The sequence below is a fragment of the Delphinapterus leucas genome, chromosome 2 (assembly GCF_059928025.1).
Source record: "Delphinapterus leucas isolate spDelLeu-1000000601 "Yukka" chromosome 2, BTC_Dleu_Yukka2, whole genome shotgun sequence".
Lineage (NCBI taxonomy): Eukaryota > Metazoa > Chordata > Mammalia > Artiodactyla > Monodontidae > Delphinapterus > Delphinapterus leucas.
The window spans coordinates 149,265,946-149,292,370 of NC_143130.1; the positions used below are offsets into that span (position 1 = coordinate 149,265,946).

The 26,425-nt window shown below is 46.0% G+C and overlaps 1 protein-coding gene across 3 annotated transcripts in view; it reads left to right on the top strand.

The window, feature by feature from the left end:
• Positions 1 to 26,425, top strand: part of SUSD6 (sushi domain containing 6) — a 93,852-nt gene that overhangs the window by 9,837 nt on the left and 57,590 nt on the right. The gene's annotated exons all lie outside the window — the stretch shown is intronic.

A 26,425-nucleotide genomic window follows, 5' to 3' on the forward strand; every position in this document is an offset into this window, starting at 1 on the left:
AGTCACCCCTTCTAATTTTCAAGTGCAGGTCTTTGTTTCTGGAAAACTCTGTCATTCTTTTAAAAGCCTCAGGAGGCATCAGTCATACCCTAAAGCAAATTTACATGTGTGCATCTACTGGTTTGGCCTTTTTTACATATATATATGTTATCCACTGTGAATCTGGTTGCAGGCAAGGAAGTAGTTAACACAGGATGACTTGTTTCTGTTTGTTCTCCAGAACTGAGCTCTTCTGGGGGCGGTTCTTTTGCTCCTGGAATTACAGAATATAATTGTGTGGGTCATCTCATTTGAAGGTCTGTGAATGCTTTTGAAGGATCACATCTTTGAAAGAAGGGCTGCTCTCTGCAAACGCTGATGGTTTTTCTTGGGATGTGTGTGAGTGACAGTGAATGAACAGATTCCAGAGCCTTTGGTGTTGGTACAACTTTCTGTGGATGGTAACAAGTAGATGTTTGTTAAGCAGTGCATCTGAACTCCTTTATTAATTGAACAAGTATTGGATGCTCTTTCCCATATAATCATCTCCCCACAGGGATTCTTTGCAGCACAGTATAACCAAGGTTTTGAATTGTTCTCCAGTGTTTTGGTTAATCTTTTCCCCTCATAGATGTCAAACCCCTTGAGGAGGGAAGGGGCGGTTTAAGTTTCCTCTTCATTTACTCATGTAGGTTGGGCATTCATATTACTAGCAATAAAGATTTATTTATTTTACAAAGTGCTTTCACATAAGAAATCAGATAATTACTGTGAGGAAGGTTTCAGTCCCTTTTTACAAATGGGAAAGCCAAGGCCTTTGGTAACCAGTGGACATTTAGCATCCACTGTGCTTGTAAATAGGGATGCTGAGTCAGCCAGGGCTGAGGCTGAATCAAACATTGGTATGCTGCTGGGGAATAGGAAAGCTCTTGGAAGTGCAGACTTGATAAATTTTAACTTCTGTGTGGAAAGCAATGTAACAACCCCTTTCCTCCTCCCTACCCCCATCTCAGCATAGGTACTCTAAAGGTCGGTATGTTTTTGTGTACTGATGGGACAGAGATGTGAAAGCGTGTGTAATTAGAAAGGGCAAAATTTCATCTCCTAACTAAGGAAAAAGCATTGCCATATAGTCTGAGAAGGTTTTTGCTTTTATTTTTTGGAGGAGCAGGGAGGCCACAGGGGCAAAACCCTGGTATCTAGAAACCTGTGCAGTTTTCAGGTTATTAGAGGTCCATTTGGGGGTGAGCCAGAGCAGAAATTCTAAGTTCCTTGGGTTCTCAGGGCCCTGTGATGGGGATTTTGAGGGCTCTGCAGTCTGTATCAGCATGGTTGCAGTCTTGTTCTGTCTTTCTGCAGGTGTGTTCTGACTCTAGGCACCAACTGTGGGTCCGGGCCTTCCTGAGATGCCCCCCGCAGCTGTTTCCAGAGGTGGACTGTCTTCGCTTCAGTACTCCTAAGAGCTCCCTGAAGAGTGTCCTTTTTTGCCGACAGGGGGGTCCAGGGTCTCCTGTAGGCCTGGCTTGACCTCCTCTTCCCCATTGTCCTGCCCTTACTTTCAGAGGCAGAAGATGAGCCTGTCTGGGCAGCGAGGAGGTTGGAGGTGAAGGTCCTGCCTCATCCAGGACAGCTTAGATTTGAAAAACATAAAGCAGTGCCAATGTTCCTGGGGCAGGGTGTGCTCGGACAGCCTGTCTGCTTTTTCCATCTGGTTGGGAAAGTGGAGAAGTGAGACTGGCTGTGGGCCAGGCAGAGCTTCCCCCTTTCCTATGGTGAATGAAAATGGACGATTGTTTCGAGGAGTGGGTACTGAGTGGGAGGCAGTGGAGGAGAGCGGGCCTTGGGATCAGCCTCGCCCTGCTTCCCGTCTCAGCTCAGCCACTTCCCAGCTGTATGGCCTTGAGCAGATTTAACCTCTCAGATGCTCAGTTTTATCACTTGTAAAATGGAGATGATAATATTACCACTACCTATCTCTAGAGGGGTAGCTACCAGAATATTAATGATTACCTGGGGTGGGAATTCTGGGGTGATAAAGGGTAACAGGAAACTATAGCTTCTTAAACTTTCTTTTTGTTTCATTTGAATTTTCACTATTGGCATGTATAACTTAAATAATTAAAATTATGTTGAAAAGTAGCCCCTCATGGGATTGTTATGAAAACCAAATAAAGTGGGGTAGTTAAAACACTAGGTTCAGTGTCTGTCAAGTAGAAGATACTCACGGCAGTTTATCTGGGGAAGAAGTGGTATTAATTAGTATTTGACCCTTGCTTTTTGTAGTGTTAGATTTTCTGTCTGGCTTGTGTACTTCGGATAAGTTTCTTTGTTAAGCCCCGGTTCTTGAACTGAAAATGGGGGTTAACATCAGTATCTACTACATAGGGGGGTTTGGAGGAGACGTGGAAAGCAGCTAGCCTGGTACCTGGCCCATAGTAAGTGCTCAGTAAATATTATCTGTTACTGGCTATTATCGTCTCAGTTACCCTGGAAGTGAGGTGGGAGTGACGCCCACTTTAAAGTTACAGAATGTGAGGCCCAGAGTAGTTTAGGACAAGTGTCCTGTCTTAAGGCCAAGGGCTGAGTTAGCAGCAGAAATGGTGATGCTGGTGTGGCCTGTCGGCCCAAGTAGCAAACCAGGGAGGTCTCACCGATGGGCAGACACGAAGCACCGGCCAGGTGCCGGATGTGAAACATGCTGCTGGTCTGGACAGCGGAGATTATTGAGGGTCAGTTTGTCCGAGAAGGGGAGAGGCCAGTTTAGGGCCACATCCTTCCTCTACTTTCTAAGGCAGATGGACCGCATCCGGATTGACAAAAGGGAGGGGCTTGTTTCCTCTTGCTTTTCTTTCACATCCTCCTGGCTTGTCAGGTGGTGGACTCCTGACCACTGCCTTTGTTGTGGGTTCAGTTTTCTCAGCTCCTCCAGTCTGGCCTTCTCTGTTAAACTGCCCTGCTGCTGGAGTCCACGCCGACAGCCTCCCAGCCCTCCTCCTTCTGTCCTGGAAGGCCAGCACAAGGACGCTCAGCTTCTCTGGGGTAGGCCTGTTTCCACACCACTTTGGTACTGCTGGTGGCTTCCTACCTGCTCCTCAGCTAGCTGCCTGTCTGTGCGGCTGAATGGGTGAGTTGAAGCCACACTTGGTGGGAAATCAGTTTTGAGCTTCGCTGTGGGCTCCTGTTCTGTGTATTCACATTTTGAGAGGAAAAAACGTTGAGTGATTTCTGCCCAGCATTGTTTTCAGAGAGTGAGAGATTCTCATCCCCAAGCCCAGTTGTGAGGCCACAGCTGATTATGCCCCAGTTTCTCACCTTCGGTTTGTACTGCATGCTTCTCACCCTTGCCTTCTCAGTTCTCTCTTTACCACCTTTGCCTTGCTCCATCTTCACAAGGGTCATGAAACACCAAAAATTGGTGAACAATACGGGCAATACAGTGTTTAAAGCTTTACCAACCCAGGTTTGCTTAGTGGACTAGAAGAAGGAGTGTGCCTATTTGAATATTTATGTATTTATTTGGCTGCATCGGGCCTTAGTTGTGGCACGCAGGATCTTTGTTGTGGCATGTGAGATCTTTTGTTGCGGCGTGTGGGCTTCTCTCTAGTTGTGCACAGACTCCAGAGTGCGCAGGCTCAGTAGTTGCAGCACGCGGGCTCTCTAGTTGTGGCGTGTGGGCTCCAGAGTGCATGGGCTCAGTAGTTGCAGCAGGCGGGCTTAGTTGCCCCACGGCATGTGGGATCTTAGTTCCCTGACCAGGGATCGAGTCCGGCGTCCCCTGCGTTGGAAGACGGATTGTTAACCACTGGACCACCAGGGAAGCCCCAGGGGTGTGCGTGTTTGTACAGGCTCTTGCACATGATAGTTTCTACCCTGTTGTCATGTGTTTCAAATACACCTTTTTCCATTTGTGTTCAGTGCTGGCTGGTGAACCTTGTAGTCCATTTTTCTTTGGGGTGTATCCTTGCTGTAGGTGTTGGGTTCACATTTTATGCTTAATTCCCCGTCAGGATCTGAAGAATAGGCCTGCTGTTGAGGCACCACAAACCGAGTCATTGCACCTCGAGACAAGTCTGCTCTGACTCCCAGGCTGCTTTCTTTTCCTTATTTATGGTGGCCTGAAGACCTCCATGAAGTGCATCAAAGTGTTTCCTGTTGGCTTGGCAAAAGGAAGGTACTTGGAGGAGCTTAAAGACCTCGTGGAGGGGACCCTCTTACTCTTAGCTAATTGAAAAATAAGACTCTTCAGTGGAGAAGCTGCCCTCCCACCTGGTTTATGAAAGCCCCTCTGAAACACAAGTTGTTCCTGCTGTTTGTCATGTTTCTGTAGTATTTATCGGGTTTTTGAAGACAGACTTGCTTAAATTAATTCTGGTTATAAGGGTGATGCCTGGAAGTTTTGGAGGAGGTACTTACAACAGAGTCAAGCTCCGGGCTTATTTCAAGTCTAATCATGAACTAGCAGTAGCAGCCTTCGGGCCCCAGGGAGGGAGGGGTGGCACACTGCCTTGGAGCTGTCATGGAGGATGCCACCTTTTGGGAACCAAACTGTAGGCAGTTCCTGGCCTGTGCGAAGTTGTGCCTGGGGCTTATCAGAAATGAACCAGATGGTGTTTCTAGCAAAACTGGCAGATGTTCTTGCTGTCAGAAGTGATTTAAAAATTTTACATGTAAATGTGGAATTATGGGAGTTTTCCTTTTGGGGTTTTTAGTTGCATGTGGAAATGCTACCCTTACCTTACAGAGGCCTTTATTTATCTCCTGCTTCTGCCACAAGTGACTCTCAACTCCGTGTCCTCCCATCCCCTCTGGTTACTTTTCTCATTAAATGGGTCATTTGTGGTGGGGAGATAGAATGTGACCGGTCCTCTCTTTAGTGTAATTTGAAGGTTGCTGATGGGACCATGTGCCCAGAATGTGCCTGCTACACAGATAACATGGGGGATTAAAATGTTCCTCATTTGAGTCACTCCTTTGAGTTGAGACCTTTGGATGTAGCAGGTGTGATACCTAGAAAGAGTGACTGTATCAGGGTCACAGAGCCCAGGGAAGAAGGAAGAAGAAAAATCCCGTGGGGAGTGGGACAAGGCAGGAAGTATTGAGTGCACGCTCTGTGCCAGGCCCTGTGCTAGGTGTTGTACCTAGGAGGGCCTGTCTCCACTTCATGGATCGGAAAACCAAGCTCTGAAAAGTTAAGTACTGTAAGTAACTGTGTGCAGCCCGAACCAAGGTTGGGAGGATTCCGAAGCCTGTGTTGTTTTCATGGCAGATAAAATACCTGTGCATTAGGAAGTTGTTGGCGTGGAGGATGAGGTGGTGAGGGAGGCAGAAAACAAATGCCTGGAGAGCAGAGGACAGGGTCAGGTGGGGAGCTGCTGGGGGGCCGCTGGGGAGTGAGTGGTGCTGGGTGCAGGATGCGGAAAGGGGAGGTTGCTTAGCAAAGTGATCTGAAGTGGAAAAAAAGAGGAAAAAAAAAGGCTTACGGTATCACTTTGAGGGGGTGTACCATTGGATGATGGCAGCTCTTCCCTGAAGGAAGTGCCGTGGAGTTTGTTTGGGGTCTGGAGGGCCAGATAGACTCTGTCTTTAGGCCGGTGGCAGTCGGGCCCCACAGTAAGCCTTTTAATCCCTGGTGTTTATAGACTGGCCTGTACTCTACTCAAAAGCAACTCCCATTTCAGTTAGTGAAGGCAGCATTATTCGCCTTTGAAACACCGCATTTATGGATCCCCGTTTGGCCCGGCAGGAGGGGCTGGGTAGCGCCGTGTTATATTTTCCTGATTCCCTGCTGCCTCCGAGGTTGTGCAGGGACAGTTCTGCTCTTTCCCTCTAAGTGACCTCTGGCTGCTCCCTCTCCTGCAGCTGCTCCTTTTCCTCTCGGGGATGAGGTGGGAGTCAGGACTAGGAAATTAGCCCTCTTGTCTCTGTGTTCAGGGTAGCCAGGAATTCCCTAGAACAGGGACTCTGATTTGTTCCCCCGCTCCCTGCCTTAAGGCTGGGGTTGCTCTGTTTATAGCACGGCTAGCCCTTGCTGTAAACCTTCAGTGCAGTTCAGCCTTGATTTACTGACGCCTGCTGGCATGTGTGTGGGGAGTGGTATCCAGAGATGACGGAGATGGGTCTCTGACCCAGTGACTGGGACTAATGAGCAAACAGCTCATGAGGAGCAGGCCAGGTCAGTTCCTTTTCCTTATAGCAGGAAGCATCCATACACTTTAAGGCCTGTCTCACTTAAACGGTTATTGTGAGGGCTGATTGTAGTAATAATGAATTGAGACTGCTTCAGAAATATAAAACTCTAGATTCATGCAAAACTTTCTTAGTACTGCAAGGTGGAGCCATAATAAAAGATAACACGTATTGAGTGCTTTCTGTGTGCCAGGCATTGTTCCAAGTGATTTATATATATTAGTTGGTTTAATCTTCGCAGCGACTTCAGAGGAGGTTGCTTATATTATACCCATTTTACAGTTGTGAGAATTGATGCCAAAAGAGGATAAAAAACACTTTCTGGGATGGCACAGCTGGTATGTAGCAGTAGAAGCAGACAATCTGAAGTCTTGGCTGGACTGTGTGGCCTCTGTGAAGACCCTGAGGAAATCAGAGAATAGAGGGGGTCCCACCTCAAGGGGAGGCAGCAGCCAGGACTTACCCTCAGAGACCAGAAAGGATCAGGGAAAGGTCACTGGTGCCCAAGAAAGCACTAGCATTTCTGTACAACTTAATCAAATTACCAAAACCGTTTCCGAACTTGGAGCCATCTTTCTTGGACAGTAATGCAATTGACATAGATAATTTAAGCCAAAGAGGAAGGACAGAATTGGTGAGCTCCCATATGTGGATGGACACTTACTAACTCTGACTAAAACACGGAGAGGCAAAACCTTAAAGCGAGAGTGCATCTTTATTCAATTTACAAATGAGTGCAAAGACCTAGGCAACAAGCTTTTTTGTGTTGGGACTTCGAAAAATCACACGTTTAAAAAAAAATAACTCTTCCCCGCTCAGCCTTTTGGTGTTGAAGTTTCTATTAAGGATATCTGAATTTGGTCATTAATATGCAATGTTAACTGCATCTTTGGCAGTTACTTTTCAGAGGAATCAATCTCATTTTGGGGGGCAGCTTCTAGCCAGGTTATTTCAGATGTGGAAGATTAGGGGCACATGGCTTCCTCAGATGATGCAGGTCTGTAAAGAGAGCTTTGGGAATTGAAGTCACTGAACTCCTGCTTCCCTCCACTCCATTCTATCAACAGCTTTCTTCACATGCGGTGCCTATGACTGAAAGTGATTATCTGTGTCGTTAGCGGTTCGGGGGAATTAGTCATCAACATCTAATGACCTAGTTCTCAAATCCTGCAGTGGCTTCAGAAGCTTGCTAGAGGGGCTTCCCTGGTGGTGCAGCGGTTTAAGAATCCGCCTGCTAATGCAGGGGACACGGGTTCAAGCCCTGGTCCGGAGAGATTCCCACGTGCCGCAGAGCAACTAAGCCCATGTGCCACAGCTACTGAGCCTGTGCTCTAGAGCCCGTGAGCCACAACTGCTGAAGCCCATGTGCCACAACTACTGAAGCCTGTGCGCCTAGAGCCCGTGCTCTGCAACAAGGGAAGCCATCACAATGAGAAGCCTGCGCACCACAACGAAGAGTAGCCCCCGCTCACCACAAGTAGCGAAAGCCCACGCGTAGCAACGAAGACCCAACGCAGCCAAAAAAATAAATCAATTAAAAAAAAGTTTCCTAGGATACCCCAAAGCAGTGTTTCTCAATGTGCGCTTTAGAATCACCTGATCCACCGTATACCTGAGGAATCCTTCCCTTGTTGGGGCCCTGGAGTTGGTCTGCATGTTAAAAGACTTCCCCCTCTGCTTAGGTTCTGAAGTAGAGCTGGGACGCCAAGTCCAAGCCCACTCGAGAGGGTGTAGAGCTGCAAGCAGCAGTATGAACAATCTTCAAAGCTTCCTGTTTTCTTGTTATAGTGAATGGAAGTTTTGCCTCTTATTCCATAATATATCCAGGATAATTCTAATACTTAAAATGAATTACATTATGTAACATGGAATTGATTTGAACCTCTAGCAAGATTATATGCTTTGGGGTCAGCCTGCTTAGTTTGTAACCTTGCTATCTCTGTGACTTTGGACAAGTTATTTAACCACTGTCCAGAAATGGAGATAGTAGTAGTACCTACCTTTTAAGGTTCTTGTGAAGATTAAATCAGATATTAGATGGAAAATGCTTAGATTCCTGTGCAGTGATTAGACAGTCAGGCTCCAGGTAATAATAACAATGTTGTTATTATTGTTGTTATTTTCATTATCCTGAGGTTTCATGTTACTGGGAGTATGACCAGCCCAGTTACAGAGTAGAGTCCTGCAGGGTAACAAAACATCCCTCTCCCACTGACACAGCCAAGCCACCGGCTTATGAAAGGCCTTTTGCCAACCATAGGAAGCCTAAACCAAGCACTGGGAAAAAGCTTTGTGATAACATATTCTCAGCATCCCAGTTTTAGTCCTCCGAGCCCCTGTGTGAAGGGTGTGGGTGACTGTTCTCAGGCAGTCAGGATATGTCACAGGTGGGAGGGAAGCACTTGTTTAGAAAATGTCGGAGAATCCACCAAGTTGTTTGAACCAATAACTGTTCTTCATTCAGTCTGCACTCTTTTTTTCCTCTTATTCTTGTTTAATGGTTAGGGAAGAGGGCTAAGTTGCACTTTCCCTTTGTAATGATACACATGTCAAATTCATTTCCGCCATCAACTTACTTGTTTTCAAAAAATTTAAGAAACCACAAGTTCTACTTGTTTCTTGAAGAAAGAATAGGAAAAACAGGTCACTTGCAATCATGGAGGGAGAAACTCAGCCGTGACTTTTCCTTCCACAGGTCACCGCCGTTCTCCTGTTTCTGTGCTGCTTTGGTCTAGGATGATCAGGGATGGCGGTGGCTGGCAGGGTGTCAGGGTTCTGAGGAGGGGGCCACCTTTTTGGGAGGCTGGCCTTCCTGTGGCTCAGAGCCTTGCACTGGGCAGCTCTACTTCGGGATGAGCGCTTGGCCGGTCCTCAAGCGTCGTCTCCCCTAGAGAGCAGTTACTGTGGAAGGCCAGCTGCTTGTTCCCATTGATTCTGTGTACTCCGAGTGTTTGGGGCCTGCTTCGCGCTGATTCTGCCGTCCTGATCGTGTGCTCATTTTTCACGTAGCCGGGTGGGGTGGGATCTTGGGCCTTTTTTCTCTGTAGGAACTGGTACTGGCTCTCAAGGTTGATACTTTTCCATCTCTTGCCTCTGCCTTGCTAAATGCCGCTGGGGAGGCTCTGCCTGGGAGGAAAACTCACTGGGTAAGGAGAACACTGCCTCAAGGCTTTTAAAATGTAACGCTTCCTCCCCCTTTTCTCCTCTTCACAGAATGAGAGCTGCCAGTAAAACTTTAGGGCAGGACTATTGAGATGTATTTATTACTGTTGTGATGGACAACGGAATTGTCAGCTCCTCATCGATCTCCTTTACCCCCTTGCAGATGGGAATTACAGGAAATCACAACTAGCATAAAGAACTGTGTGTGGATGGGAAGGATGGAGTGCGTAACCCTCATTCCCAGAAATGGGCAGAATGGTGGAGCCGACTGACCTTAGCATTAGGCGGTCAGTGGGCCAAAGCATGGGCTGAAGGTATGTCACCATCTGGGAACTGAAATCCGAGTCGTCCTGCTCTCTGACTTTGCGTCATCGTGACTCCCCTCTTATGAGCGCCTCCTGTCCAGTCAGTAACCAGCTCCTGCCATTTCTTTCTTCTGTAGGTTTCTGTCACCACCACTCTGGCCCAGACCTTATCATCCTGTCTGGCCTCCCAGGCTACTTTAGTCTCTCTTGCCAGGTTCATGTCCGGTTAACATTGTTCTTATCTCAAGTGAGACTAGGTAAGAGAATGCAGCCCTATGTGTGTGGGAGGTCATATTACCATCCCTTCCCATGGTGGCGGTGCTCCTTGAGGGCGAGGACTGAGTATTCTGGCGCCTCTCACACAGTAGGCCTTTAGTAAATGCCCGTTGAATTGGATTAGGTCATGTTTCCTGCTCGAGAACATTCATTGGCTCCCCGCTACCTACTGATCCAAAGCTGAATTTCTCTGCCTGTTTTTCATAGCTGTACAATCTGGCCTTATTTTAAGTATTCGGTTGAATACTTAATACTTTGTGGAATAACCAGAGTCTGCTATGTGATAGATACCAGGAAAACCGTAAGAATTGTCCCTTGCCCTGAACGATCTCAGATGGATTTTTTTTTCTGTTCTTCCCTGATTCTTGACTTCTTTCCCCACCCCTACCTTCCTAATTTATCATGCGTACTTAAGCCTTCCAGCCCCAGAAGTTCTCTCTTTCTATCTCCGTACTTACTCAGCACTCAAGGCTTTCAGGTCAGATCTCCCTTCCTTCTTTTCACGGCCCTCTTTAATTGTCTTGGTTCAGATCCATTTCTGTATCTTTTTTTCTTTCCATTATTCTGTCCATAACTCTCAAGTAGTTGCTGTTCTTCCTTATTTTCTAAAATTCATACCTCACGATTTAGTGGTTGTGTTTTTTTTTGGCCGCACTGCGCAGCATGTGGGATGATCTTAGTTCCCAGACCAGGGATCGAACCCATGCCCCCTACAGTGCACGTGTGGAGTCTTAACCACTGGGCCACCAGGAAAGTCCCGACTTAGTGTTTTATTGCACCCACAGAGACTACTGAAAGAGATACTCTTGCCTTATTGTGTGCCTTGATTGTTTGCTGTCAGGGTAGGCAGCTTCTCCAGCTCCACTGAAAGTTCCTGGTGGGCCGGGGCCTGTGCTTTTTGTACATTTTGCAAGCTTTATATAGAGGACCGTCAGGAAATGATGATTCACAGAGTGGACAAAGGTGAAAGGTGATCTGACAGTGCTTGGGAGTGGGGTTCCTAGCAGGATTTTGGATGGCCTGGAGCAGAGCATGGGCTGGAGGCTGGAAGACCATCAAGGAATTTTAGGGCTCTGGAAACCCAAGACCTGAGAGAAAATGGAAATGTCAGAAGGAGTCAGGCTTGTCCCCCAGGAGCCGGTCTCACTCTGAGGTTCTCCTGAAAACCCAGTTCACATGGAAATTTTGCTCATCCTAGAAGTCGGCCAGTGTTTCTTGGGGAATTGTAGTGAGGCCAGGTGCACGTGTGACGAATCCTCTCAGAAGCAGGGTGTGAAAGGTACGTGGCCACAGGGAAGCTTGTAGCTTAAGGGAACAGACCATTAGGGGGCAACGGTGATTTATTTGTATTAACGGCATTTGTATTGATTCCTCTGGGAAGTTTAGGGATTTAAATATATTCCGTAAATATGTTTTCTTCTTTGCTTTGTCACTGATGGGGCTTATGGCTTATGTTGCATTTTTCCTTCTAATAATAGACTCTTGCATGAAATTAAAAGCAGTGTCTTCCTCTTCTGACTTGGGCAGAATTTTATAAGTGTAGCACTGACTCCCTGCCCTCCTTCCCCCACCCCCCTTTATTTCTCAGATCCAACTGGGACTGTGAAAACAGGTTGGTAACATTTATGGGCTGGGACCAGTTTCAGCCAGCTAAATTCCCTGTAATCCAGTCTAAATCTGAGGGGCACACCTAAACTTCCTGGAATTCTAGGTAGGAAGTGTGGTTACGGAGGCAAAGCCATTTAATTGTAGCTTGTATGAAAATAAAACCAGCTTGAATACTCTTCTCACAAACTTTCTCTGAAACACTTCTTTAGATCTTTTATTTTTGGCAAATGGGTTTTGGGGTGGCAGCCTCATTACTTGTGATGGAGCGGTATAATAAGCCAGTGGGTGATTTCCCAGAATCCTGAGCCTTTGAAAACTGCTGTTCCTTTTGGGAAGTAAGAAGCGCAGAAGCCAGGCTGCGCGTCTCAGATTTATACCCTCTCCCCATTCTCTCTCCACTAGTAACTACCGTGGCTTCAGTCGGCCTAAAAACATAATGGCTTAAATTTGTTTAAATGTTCGTAGCACTTTGGTAATGAAGTTTAGCCCTTTAGTGATTATGGTGATGATGATAAAAATAGACAGTAGCAGGCAGACTGAGTTGTGAACTGCTTCTTTTAAGGTTCCCAGGAAGAAAATCACTACCTCACTTTACCTGTCAAGGTCTTGGTGTTGAGTAGAGGAGGCAGCACAGTGGAGTGTAGGGAAGTCATCTGCCCAGAGGTTACCCTTTAGACAAGTACTTTGAAGGAAGTTGTGTTTTTCTGTTTGGAATGGGCTGTGTTGCTTCTTCTGAGAAGCCTTTTTACAGTAGTATAATTGTTCCTCTGGAACTCCTAGCAGGGTTCTTTGTCTGCCCTCTCCTGTGTTTACAGCTTCTTTTTCTCCCTAGGGGAGCAGTCGTCTGTTTTAAAAAGTGAAGAGAGAAGACCAGAAGTTCTCTCAAACAGTGAGGTTTGGAAGTCAGAACTGCATTTGCCTTTCAGGAGGGCAGGTTCTAAAGGGGTGTGGTTTGGGCGGAAGTAAAGGAAGTAGTGTCCCCGTTCCCTACCCTTACTGCACACCCCACGCTCTACCCAGAGCTTCCTTGTGGCGGCTGTGAAGGAGTTTGGGGTACAAGGTGCCCATTATAGCCCTTTGTTGTACTGGACCAAACATTGCTTTTCGGCTCCTGAGTAAGTCAGTTTTTCAGGCAGGCTACTTTCTGGCCCTGAATATCCATGTCCAGGGTCCTGGGCTGGTGTTGGCCCTAAAGGCCAGGACGAGCCTATGGTGATAGCACTGGAGTGTAGGGTCAGAAGCAGCATCTGAGGGCGTTTAGGGCAGGCAAGATCTCTGATCATTAGGATGCTTTCATTATACCAGTGCTTCAGGGCCTTGAAGCTGGCGTTTGCCAGGCATCTAGATGAGGTTAGTAAATCAGCTTAACCTCAATGCCCCTTAGCCTCTTTCCACCCAGTTTTTACCAGATTGCTGGTTGTGGACATGCATCTTTGTTTTATAAGAAGAGGAATTCTGCTTTGCAGTTGCATAACTGTGCCTTCTGTTTAGGTTCTGTAGAGGGTTACATTTGAAAAGCTAATGAGTGTTTTCTTCCACTGTGCGCGCACACTGATCCAGAGTGGGCTGGAGGCCGGGGGACCTTTATGGAGCAAATGCTGTTGAAGGTGGATACTGAGGTGACAGTAAGGGCAGCTGGTGTGCCGAAGCTCCAGTGGCCTGGCTCCCTGGCTGATGGCCCATCCCCCAGGGCTAGGTCAACTGAGAGGGCTTCGGCTTCCCTGAAATGACTGCTTCTTACAGCTAGGTTAGTGTGACCAGCCAGAGAGGAGAGGGTGGGTTTCCTGGGGAAGAGGGTGGGAGGGTCTTAATTAAGCCAGTCTGGTTTGGCGGTAACCCAGACTCGCCTCCGTTTCTGTGTTGGCTGATAATTCCCTTCAGCTCTCGGAACAGCCCTTTTTCGTTTCCAAACACACACACACACACACACTCTCTCTCTCTCACACACACACACTCATTCACACACACACACACTCACACACACACACACACTCACACACACACAGTTCTTGGAGACTAATGCTGCTGGACTTCCTAATCTGGCAGAATTACGAATGGGCGGCAGCCGTTCCTTGGGGGCTCAGAATGGACAGAGCACAGTGAACGGTGCTGGGGCTGGCACTCTGAGGGGGCTCAGTGGTTAGACTCTGATTGGGAGATATTTGGGGAACCTTGTTTATTAGTGAGAGTTGGGAGAACTTAGTTTTGGTTCAGCCACTAACAAGCCCTGTGTCCCCAGGGCAAGTCATAATACCGCTCCAGGCGTCAGTTTTTCCCTCTTAACATGGATAGGTTGGACTTCAGGCTGTACTGTGTTCGGATCCCAAGGCAGACCCATGAGTCTGCTCCTGGTAAAGAAGGTGACCAGAGGCAGCAAAGGTGGGTGCAGGAGAACCTTGGATAATGCTAGAGTTGTTTTTGAGGCTCATCCCACTGTGGCAGAGCATTGGGTGACGTTGCTACCCCACCCCCGGGGTGCGCTTTCCGGAGGATGCGTCCACCTGGGTTTGGGCCTGGACCTTGCCCTGCTCCGCGCCATCTTCAGCCGTGGGGCAGGGGCGGGCAGGCCCGTGCAGATGGCTGTCTCTGCCAGCTGCCTGGGGCTGGGCCACCTGCTGCTTATCCCGGCGGGTGGGGTGAGGGGCGAGCAGCAGCCTAATCTCCTCCACCGCACCGACTTCTCAGCAGAGTCCAGCCCCCCTGCCCCCCACATTCTGTCCTCTGTTCCAGCGCTCTGTTGTGCTACCCTTCAGCGTGGTCTTGCTTTGTTCCAGCTGCCCCCACCCCCAGGAGAACCCTTGCTGCGTTTTTGTTTACTCTGTGTGTGTGCTTTGCCCTTTAGCCTGTGCCCGAAGAATCTTTCTGTAAGGTAAGACAGCAGCAGCAGCAAAAACAAAAACACAACTTAAGAAATGAAACTTTGGACCCCTGTTGGTCTCTGTTCAGATGCAAATGATGAATCTCCTCCCATCAGAGTTTGTACCTTTGGGTTCACCTTCCCTTTTTCCATCCCGCCTCCTGGGGAATCTTTGAACAGCAGGGGTGGGCTGAATCACTCTCAGAAAAGCTCTAATTTGGCCTGTGCTTCAAGCCTGGCTTCTTTCTCCCCTTGTGTGGATGTAGGAAAGAGGCAAGGAGAAAGGAACCTGTCCCCATGACTCTTGTGACTCTGGATTTGGAAGTTCTGAACTGGTGTGTGTGTGTGTGTGTGTGTGTGTGCACGCGTGCGCGCGTGTGTGTACATGTGCACAGGGTGTGCAAGGAGGTGGGGTTAGGGTAGAATGTGGACAGAGTCTTGAAAGTCATCTTTACAAGCGAGATGACAAAGCAGAGAATAATAGAAGGGCAGCATACCCTAAACCAGGACTTCTCAAACTTTATTTATTTTTCAGTTTTTTTAAATTTAATTTAATTTAATTTTTTATTTTTTACATCTTTATTGGAGTATAATTGCTTTACAATGGTGTGTTAGTTTCTGCTGTATAACAAAGTGAATCAGTTATACATATACATATGTTCCCATATCTCTTCCCTCTTGCGTCTCCCTCCCTCCCACCCTCCCTATCCCACCCTCCCTATCCCACCCTCCCTATCCCACCCCTATAGGTGGTCACAAAGCACCAAGCTGATCTCCCTGTGCTATGCGGCTGCTTCCCACTAGCTATCTACCTTACGTTTGGGAGTGTATATATGTCCATGCCTCTCTCTCGCTTTGTCAAACTTTAGCATAGGAGTCACCTGGGGAATCTTATTAAAATGCAGATTCTAATTCAGTAGATCAGGGATGAAGGCTGAGATTCAGCATCTCTAATAAGCTCCCAGGTGATGCCGGTGCTACTCTTCAGTGGCCCTAGCCTCCCGCTTCTCCTCCAAACACTGGTGAAAAGATTGACACGGGAAAGGCAGGAGGGAGGCTAGTAAGGACTTTCATGTTTTAAACCTGAGGGCCTGGGCTGGACTTGCAGCCAGTGTTTGCAGAGCCCTTTCTGGGTCGCTCATACCTGAGCTCCAGGCTTCTCTGGACCTCCCCTTGGCCGGGTTCGGTTTCCACAGTAGAAGAACCTCTGTCCTTCAGAGGGTGGATGTGCATACTCACGACTAAGCTGGATCCTTCCCCTTTCTCTTTGGCTCATGATAAGGCCAAAGCTAGCATTTCAGATAGAGCTGGAAGAACGCTCAAGTCATCTTTTCCAACCTCTCTATTTTATAGAGGAGGAAATGGGCCCAGAATAGTTTTGTGACATGTCCAGCCAGTATGAAACAGCTAGTGGCAGAGATGGGGTGAAAACCCAGAAGTCTGAACCCTTAAGCTCCTCTCTCGAGGGCCTGTAAGCCTGTGTTAGGGACAGCGGGAGGATCGGGGGACAGGTGGGTAGGACAAGAGGCTTTCCAGTGGTGTGAGGGAATTTGCAAGACATGCACATCTGCTGGCATCTGCTGCAGCTCAGTGCTCATCCACTCAGGCCAGGGTTCTCACCTGTAGCACGGTTGACATTTGGGGCCAAATTCTTTGTTCTGGGGGCTGTCCTGTGCATTGTGGGATATTTAGTGGCATCCCTCACCTCTACCCTCTAGATGCCAATAGCACCCCCCAAGTTATGACCATCAAAATGCCTCCAAATGTTGCCAGAAACCCTGGGGCTGGGGTGGCGTGTAGAAGTGTCCCCAGTTGAAAACCTCTAGTTCAGGCAGTAAAGTATTTTGGGAAGGAGGGTCCCTCTTGGACACCTATACTGGGTTTTTTTGAGAGTGTGGTGGTCTCAGAGTTACAAAGAAAGCATAAAAAACAGATGGGGCCCCAGCTTTCCCAGGACCTTATAGTTTAGTGGGGAGACCAGACCAACCAGCGCCCAGAACAGATAAATTGCCATTTTAATGGTCCCTCCAGGGTAACGCCCCAGGCTGGACTCTGAAGAATGGGGTGCCAGCTCAGGTGCTTAATGAGGAGGAGACTGTGCTACCCTGGGCTGGATCGCGTAGCTAAGAATCGAGTAACTCTCATTCAGCTCTTGAGTTACTCTTACCTATTTCTCAAGGAGCCTTCTTCCATTCTGAAAAAAACCTTTTATCTGAATCTGTAAAGGCCAGTCAGACACATTAACCAATAGAAGTGTACACTTGAGGAGAGGGAGGCCCCGTCAGGCCTGATGCTGGTGAGGCTAATTCATTCCTTCATGAGATTTACTTTTTATTTTTTGATTTTCTTCCGCTATGGGATGAATCCTCTGATAGACCTTTCTTGTCTTTTCCAGTGTGTTAAGGAATATGACTACATAAGAGCTATAGTCTGTAATGTTCTGAGTACATAGGTATAAAATATGGGTAAAACATGGCTCTGTATGAACCTAAGAGTCTTCATAGGATACTGTACTTGCAAATGTTTATAAGGCCACTGAGCTTCCATCTTGTGCTCAGCACAGGCCTCCGTGAAAAATGTTACTGCAGAACACAAAAAGCATTCGTGATGGGAACTTCATAGTTCTTGTCAACTTTTCCTTAACCAGTGTCAGACTGATTTTTTCCCAGTGCTTTGAACATGATGCTCCATTGCCTCCTGGGGTGTTTTGTTTATAACAATAGACTTGCTGTAATTCTTTGTTCCTCTGAATGCATTGCCTCTCCTCCTAACCCCTCATGGCTGCTTTTAATATGTTCTCTTTAATGCTAATTTTCATCATTTTGATTACAGTGTACCTTGTGTTTTCTTTTTGTGCTGCTTCTTGGGATTTGATGAGCTTCTTGAATCTGTGGGTTTATAGTTTTCATCAAATTTAGAAAAATTTCAGCCATTGTTAAAAAAGAATATTTGTGCCTACCCATATGCCCTCCCCGTGCCCCAATTATATATATGTTAGGCTGCTTGATAGTGTCAGCACTTCTGACTCATGTTCTGTGTATGTCACTTCGGACAGTTTCTATTGCTATGCTTTCAAGTTCATTAATTTTTTTTCTTCTTCAGTGTCTAATCTGTTAATCCCATCCTGTGTATTTTTCATTTTAGATATTTGTATTTTTCCCTCTAGAAGTTCAATTTGAGTCTTCATTTTGTCTTCCATTTCTTTCCTCATCATGCTCACGCCTTCCTTTTTTCTCTTGAACATACAGAGTATATTTGTAATAGAGATTTGAATATCCTTGTCCACTAACTCTGTCATCTGTGTCATTTCCTTGTCCATTTCTATTGTTTGATTCTTCTCCTCATGTGACCATATGTCATGGTTATAATTTCCTGCCTCTTTGCATGCCTGTTAATTTTTTTTAAAATAAATTTATTTATTTTTGGCTGCATTGGGTTTCTTGCTGTGCGCGGGCTTTCTCTAGTTGCGGCAAGCGGGGGCTACTTTGTTGCGGTGCGCGGGCTTCTCATTGTGGTGGCTTCTCATTGCGGAGCACGGGCTCTAGGCACACGGGCTTCAGTAGTTGTGGCATGTGGGCTTCAGTAGTTGTGGCTCGCGGGCTCTAGAGCGCAGGCTCAGTAGTTGTGACGCATGGGCTTAGTTGCTCCGCGGCATGTGGTATCTTCCCAGACCCGGGCTCGAACCTGTGTCCCCTGCATTGGCAGGCGGATTCTCAACCACTGTGCCACTAGGGAAGCCCTGCCTGTTAATTTTTGCTTTGAAGCTAGACATAGTTGGCGCAGACATAGTTGTGTGTTGGTGGGTGCTGGAACTTTTTGCATTCCTTTAAAAACTCTTCAGCTTTGTTTTCAGAAGCAATTCAGTTCGTACTTACAATTGGTTTGATCCTTTCAAGGCTTACTTTTCAGTTTAGTAGGGTGGGTCCAGAACAGCCTTTAGTCTAGGGCTAGGATGGTCCCACTGCTGCGGCCAAACCCTTCTGAAGATTCCTTCCAGTGCCCTGTGGGTTAGGAGATTTTTTTCCACCTTGGCCCGTGGGAACATGTAAATTTCTGGCTCTGTGTGAGTGCCGGGGGTTAGGCTGCCTATTTCTTTCCTTTGGTTCTTTCCTCAGCCTTGCTAGTTACCTCAAACACCTGCGCAGATCAGTATACTCAGGCTCTGCAGATCTCTGCACTTTTTTCTCTTTGCAGCTCCCTCCTTTCAGTTACTTTGCCCTGCGCATTCTAGCCACCTTGGCATCCCCAAATTCCCAACTCTGTCTCTTCAACTCATTGAAATTGTTGAACACTTTCAGGTTTTTTCTCCCTCCTCTGTGACCTGAAGACTCCTTTAGGGGATTGGCTGGGGCACTAGTAGGACTCACTGCATTTCTTCCCCTTTTTTCAAGGGTCACTGCCCTGTGCTGCCTACTGTTGAATGTCTGCTACCCCACTTTCATATATAAGGGAACAAGAGGCTCACAGCAGGTAAAACAGTACACCTAGCACCCCTAAGAAGCAAGAGGCAGAATCAGGATTTGAACTCCCTTTTGTATGACACTAAAACTCACATTGTGATTGACTCTGTAATTAACCGTTTCATTTCCCTCTTCTGGCTCCAGCTTACTTCCCTGTTTTGTCCTTGATACTTTGGCTGTGTATCTCCAATGTGTTTTCACTTTTTACCTCATTATAGTTATTTGTGTATGTATCTTATCTGCCCCAGTAGACTGTGAACTCTTTAATGGTATGAGCTTTCCCCCATCTTTGTACCTTTCGGGTGAATCTAGGGTAAGTAGGTGCTCATTGTATGTGTTGAACAAAGTCAGTAAGCTTCTTAAGAAACGTGTGTTGGGAATGAGGGAGATATCAGATTCCCTTATTAAGTTATGCTGTTTCTTTTCTTTTTTATTTTTTAACATCTTTATTGGAGTATAATTGCTTTACAGTGTTGTGTTAGTTTCTGCTGTATAACAAAGTGAATCAGCTATATGCATATATATATATCCCCATATCCCCTCCCTCTTGCATCTCCCTCCCACCCTCCTTATCCCACCCCTCTAGGTGGACACAAAGCACCGAGCTGATCTCCCTGTGCTATGCGGCTGCTTCCCACTAGCTATCTATTTTACATTCGGTAGTGTATATATGTCAGTGCCACTCTCTCACTTCATCCCAGCTTACCCTTCCCCCTCCCTGTGTCCTCAAGTCCATTCTCTGCATCTGTGTCTTTATTCCTGTCCTGCCCCTAGGTTCTTCAGAGCCATTTTTTTCTAGATTCCATATATATATGTGTTACGGTATTTGTTTTTTTCTTTCTGACTTACTTCACTCTGTATGACAGACTCTGGGTCCATCCACCTCACTACAAATAACTCAGTTTCGTTTCTTTTTATGGCTGACTAATATTCCATTGTATATATGTACCACATCTTCTTTATCCATTCATCTGTCGCTGGACACTTTGGTTGCTTCCATGTCCTGGCCATTGTAAATAGTGCTGCAATGAACATTGTGGTACATGACTCTTTTTGAATTATGGTTTTCTCAGGGTATATGCCCAATAGTGGGATTGCTGGGTTGTATGGTAGTTCTATTTTTAGTTTTTTAGGGAACCTCCGTACTGTTCTCCATAGTGGCTGCATCAATTTACATTGCCACCAACAGTGGAAGAGGGTTCCCTTCTCTCCACACCCTCTCCAGCATTTATTGTTTGTAGATTTTTTGACGATGGCCATTCTGACTGGTGCAAGGTGATACCTCATTGTAGTTTTGATTTGCATTTCTCTAATGATTAATGATGTTGAGCATTCTTTTATGTGTTTGTTGGCAATGTGTATATCTTCTTTGGACAAATGTCTATTTAGCTCTTCTGCCCATTTTTTGATTGGGTTGGTTGTTTTTTTGATATTGAGCTGCCTGAACTGCTTGTATATTTTGGAGATTAATCCCTTGTCAGTTGCAAATATTTTCTCCCATTCTGAGGGTTGTCTTTTGGTCTTGTTTATGGTTTCCTTTGCTGTGCAAAAGCTTTTAAGTTTCATTAGTTCCCATTTGTTTATTTTTGTTTTTATTTCCATTTCTCTAGGAGGTGGGTTAAAAAGGATCTTGCTGTGGTTTATGTCACAGGGCATTCTTCCTGTTTTCGTCTAAGAGTTTTATAGTGTCTGGCCTTACCTTTAGGTCTTTAATCTGTTTTGCGTTTATTTTTGTGTATGGTGCTAGGAAGTGTTCTAATTTCATTCTTTTACATGTAGCTGTCCAGTTTTCCCATCACCCCTTATTTAAGAGGCTGTCTTTTCTCCACTGTATACTCTTGCCTCCTTTATCAAAGATAAGATGACCGTATGTGCGTGGGTTTATCTCTGGGCTTTCTATCCTGTTCCATTGATCTATATTTCTGTTTTTGTGCTAGTACCATACTGTCTTGATTACTGTAGGTTTGTAGTATAGTCTGCTGTTTCTTTCTTATCTGCTGTGTTTATCACAATCTCTTAACGTCTTCTAAGATGATACCTGGACTTTATGAAGTTCTTCATTTGATACCTCTGCCTGAACTTTGACTAATTTGAGATAACTTTTGAGTCTGTATTTGGAGATTTAAGGGAATATTCCTTCTTGTGAGTTAACCAGATTCCTTTCTTCTCCGGTCCTGACTTAGAACCCCACGTGGAGAGAACTGGAGGTATGGTTGGAGCTAGACTAGAGCATGCAGGCATTGGTGGAGGGGCTCTGTACAATGAGAGGGTCACGTAAGGGTAGAGGTGGTGCTGGGGCGTGGCACTAATCAAAGGGGAAGGAACAGTAGGCAAGTTCCTGCTTCTCATTTTTGCTTGGGGCCTTTCAGTCCAACCTTGACAACTTACAGGAAGTTTGGGTAATTTGTGAGGAGGAGGACGGGAAGAGTCATGGTTTGGTTATAAATTAGGAGGCTTCTTGGAACTTATACAAGATGGAGAACAATTTGGAGCCAGAAGGCAGTGTCTTGTTTGTTCTAAATGTGTACCTCACTGGGGCTGTTAAGCTTCAGTAGATGGAGGTGAAGAACATGCTTCTGGAATCCTGAACCTTAGGGGAAAATACTCGGCTGACATTTGAGTAGAAAGGAGGGAAATGGCAGAAATCGAGACCATATTTATGGAGCACCTTAAGGCCTGAGAGACACTAAGTCCACTTCTCTGGCCCTGCCATTAGGTTGACTGTTTCTTCTCACTCATGAATCCTACAGAAGAGGTAGTAGTTTTGGAAAAGGGGTGATGGGGTGGAGAGTCTTTTGTCGTTGTTGAACATTAAGGAAGCAGGCAGGTCTTAAATATTCATCCCCAGCGTCTCCACAGCTTTGGCAACCATAGTGTGTGTGTCTGGGTGCTCATTCGGAGGGACTCTCGATTGGGTTTGGGGGGAGGGTGTCTCGGAGCTATCTGGGCAGTTCCAGAAGCTTTAACTGAAATCCTTGGGTTAACTGAGAAAGTACAACTCATAATATATTTGGAGCCAGAAGCCATCATCCAGTGTTTCTTCTCCCTTCTTTTCCAGTTCCACCCACCCCCAATTGTTTTGCCCTTATTGTGTCTGCTTTCTCACTTTGAATTCATGTTAAAGTCAACATGATCTGCCCTCACCACTCTAATAAATGTGCTCTTGAGGAGGTCACTAGTGATATCCTAGTGGCCAGGTCCAGTGGGTAGTTTTTAGTTTTTATTTACTGGACCTTTGCTGCACCTGCCACTGTGCCCCCTCACATCCTCCTTGAATCACTCTGTCCCTACCTTGACAGCTGTGATGCACAGGCTTCTGGTTTCCTTGTGCTTTTTGGAGTGTCTTTCATGGTCTCTCCTTCCTTGATAGGCCTCTTTAAAAAGTTAGTGTTCTCCCCAGGATTCTGGCTTGACTCTCTCCTCACTCATCTCTCTCACCTAGGTGAGCTCATAGTCTATTTTGCATGGTTTCAGCCATCACTTTCAGGCCAGTCACTCCAGGGCAGTACCCGAAGTTCGGAGCACTTTGCAGACTTTCATACTCATTTCTAACTTGCCTGCTAGACTTTTCTACCTGGATATCCTTCAAGTACCTACAATTCAACCCACCCAAAAATAACCTGAACTACATTCATCATATTCTTCACCAAAACCTGCTTGTCTACCTGTGTTCTTTCCCTCCTGTGGTAGCTTCTACCGTTCACACAGTCACAAGCCAAAAACCTAAGTGTCATCCTTTATTGTTCTTACTCATCCCATCCTATTAGTTTCTGGCATCTTCTACAGCCTTTGGCACATTATGGACACGGAATGAATAAAAGAAAACGCTTATTAATTTCATCTGAAGTTAACTACAGTCTAGCACTTCGGTTTTGATAAATCCAAACATCTCTGATTACTCGTAACTTTCGGGGAAGGGCATTTGATTTTTGACCACATTCAAATTATATTAAGGAGAAGGCACTTTTTTGTTTAAAACAGGAATACTTTGTGGGGGGATTAGTTATTATTAGAAATGGGTGGATTAGCCACATGCTGTCTTTTCGGGCTCCCTAAGGAGCTGCTCACAGTTAAAGATAAGGTGGATGAAGTCGGATTGTGCTGGCCCAGGAGGGTGCTGTCCTTCATGAACATGGGAGTAGAGGCAGCAGTTGTGGGTGAACTTGCCATGTGCTGTGGCTTTCATGTGAGTCATAGATAGACTTTTCCCTTGGGGAGGGTAACACGCCCCCTTCAAGCTCATTGATGGATTTCCTTAATTGTATTCTGGTGTTTCTAACACAAACATTGAGGATGTGTCAGTAACTGTCATGCTTCTCCAAGTTGATCTCCCTTCCTTTCCATCTAACCCCCCCCCTCCAAAAAAAAAATAGAAAAGAAAATAAAGAGAACAAAAAAGAAAAGGAGAAAGTGACTTAAAGAATCATAGGATTTTGGAGCCAGAGAATTTCTTCAAGTAGTGGCCATCTAGCTCGGCCCTTCCGTTTCCAGATGATGACGGCAGCAATGATAGGTGGTGACATAACTATGACACCACTTTTGATGACTTACTGAGTGCCAGACAGTATACTAAGTGCTTTATATATACTTCCCATATGATACTTACAATAGCCCTGTGAGGTAGCTGTTATTAGTGCTGTTTTATAGATAAGGAAACTGAGGTCCAGAAAGACTGGAGAACTGTATTGGGGCTAAGAGGATGCTGAAGCAGCTGTTGTGCAGAGAGATGAAGCGTCTTGCTTTTTCAAGGTCAGGTTTTCCACTTAGAGGCAGAACATTAGTAGAATCCAAATCCCCTGACCTTGAACTCAGTAAGCCTATATTTTTGTTCTCACCTGAGAATTCATTCTCTGTGGTCATTTCTGTCTCGTCTCTCGCTCAGCCCCTTTTAATAACAGTGAAATTGAATGAAGTAGAGGAAAAAGTAGAGTTGGGGTTTCTGGTGAGTTTTTACAGTTTATTTTTAAATAGGCAGCATTCCCAGACTGACTGGGTGGGAATGTAGCAGAAGGCCTGAGAACCAGGAAGTGACACAGACCTGTTTATACCCTTCCACTTGGGAGCCTTTGGAAAGCGATCCACAGAGACAGTAAAAAGTAAACACAACTGCTTCAACCAGTTCTCTTGGGTTTGCTATTTTTGACCTGGAGGAGGTGTTTCCTACACAGCTATGAGTACATACTTTGAAAACCAAAATCTAGCACTGAAACATCCCCTTGAGTGAAGGTATATAGATAGATATTTATTTCCTGTTACCAGACAGCAGCATTCAGTGACTCCTGGCAGATAAAATTATCACTTTATTTTTCCTCTCTCCCTCTGCCATCCTTTTTTTTTTTTTTTTTTTTTTTTTCTTTTCCCCTCTCTCTCTCTATAATTAGCACTGTGCATGCAAAACTGCCCCGGGGGCTTCCCTGGTGGCGCAGTGATTGAGAGTCCGCCTGCCGATGCAGGGGACACGGGTTCGTGCCCCGGTCTGGGAAGATCCCACATGCCGCGGAGCGGCTGGGCCCGTGAGCCATGGCCGCTGGGCCTCTGCGTCTGTGGAGCCTGTACTCTGCAACGGGAGAGGCCACAACAGTGAGAGGCCCGCGTACCGCAAAAACAAAAAAACTGCCCCGGGAGCGCACTAAATCTGTGTGTGAACTTCAAGGTCCAGCTCAAAGCTTTCTCTGTCACCTCCCCCTACTCCCAACCAGAAGCCTTTGTTCTTATCTCCTCTGTGTTCTCATAGCACTTTTTAAAATTAAAAAACAAAACAAAAACACAAACCCTTGTAACAGTTTCACAGTGTTATGTAGATAAACATGTAATTCCTCTCACATAGATTGAGAATTCCTTGAGAGTAAGAACTATGCTCCACTTCATCTCTGTGATCACCCAAGTCTTGCACTGAAGACAGCCAGTAAATATTTGCTGAATTGCAGTAGAGTCACTGCAAACACTGAGCCCTAAGAAATCAGATTTAGCAAATCAGCTTCCCAGACTTTATTTGCCAAGTGGGTATTGAAGCCTGCTCCACTCAGCTCTGATAGGAACCAAGAAGAGGGGTGTGATGACACATAGATGTATCTCTGGGGTCTAGGAACCAATTACAGCCACTTCTGCCAAACATCTGTTTTGCTACCTGGCAAAACTTCAGGATTTATATACCCTTTTCCCCTCCTGTTTTATATCTGCTGCTACTTTGCCATCTTGTATTTCCTATACAAATGATGGGTTTGGGGTTTATCTTTTTTTCCCCTTCCTGAACAAATAAATGTTGAGCACTTTGGGGCACAGAAAGAGGCGGAGTTGGTGCTCTGCAGGAATTTACTACCTGCAGTAAATGTAGCATGCAACAGTTAAGTAACTGTGAGTGGGCCTTGGGGGAGAATAGGATTGGTTCTCCCAGTCTTCCAGGCAGTGATGCTATGGGTTCAGAAGAGCCTTCCATGCTTGTGGGCTCAATTGAAGAGTTTTCCCAGAGGAGATGCAAATAAGCTTGACCTTGTATTTGGAAAAAAGAACAGGGAGTCCTTTGCAGTAGGAAAGCAAGAGGAGGAAAGACTTCTAGGCCCCTTTGATTCCATCTATCTGTAAAATAGGCATAATGGCACCTATATAATGAGGTAATGAGTGTGTGTGTGTGTGTATATCTCAGACATGTAAGCTCTGTGCCCTTATCCTCTCCTGTAGCATATTCAGGCTAGAAAACCTCCTTGGTCCCTCTAGACACAAATATCACTTCAGTATAGTCACATACATGATTATTTAATTTTGGGGGAGGGAATGTTAAGTTCCTTAAAAAAATATATTTTCAGAACTTCATGGGAGAGACCTTTGGAGGTTCATTTGTTTAACCTCTTGGCTCTTCTTTCATCTAAACTAACTGTGTTTCGAGCCTAGTCTGGGGGCATGTGTTTTCAGCCCAGCTGAAACAGTACCCTTCAGGGGTCTAGTGGGGGCTCAGTAACATCCTGTTAGAGCAGGAAGGGGCCTTCAACAGCACTGATTTGAGGGCCCAGTGTTCCAGACACTGTCCTGATCCTTCACGTTGATCCCATTTCCACTTCACGACAGCCCAATAAGGTGGGTGTTATTTATCCAGTTTGTAGATGGGAACTGAAAATAACTTGCCCTAGGCCACCTAACTAATAATATCCAAGCAGACCAGAGATTCTGGCACAGCCTACCAGAATCTTTCCACGGATCCAGGCTCTCTGAGAGAGAAGTACTTGAATTGTTTCGTTTTACTGATGAGGAAACAGAGGCATCAGGAGGCGAACTGATTGGTTCTAGTCTAGCCCATCAGTCTAGAGAAGAAGTGGTTTCCTGCCTTCACTGTTGGAAATTTATGGCCTGAGCCAAGTGCCTGTGAGCAGGCACTCTGCCTTTTCTCTCCTTTTTTCTGTCCTGTCTTGAGCCTGTCTTGTTTTGTTCTCTTGTGTCCTTCTCTCTTGCATTTTCTCTTTCTCTCTGGGCCCCTACAGCTCTGCAGTGATGTGTGTGTGTGTGTGTGTGTGTGTGTGTGTGTGTGTGTGTGTGTAGGCTGGGGTTTTTTGATCAGATGTTTGTTATTTTTGGAAAGCACTTTAGGAACACTGTGTACG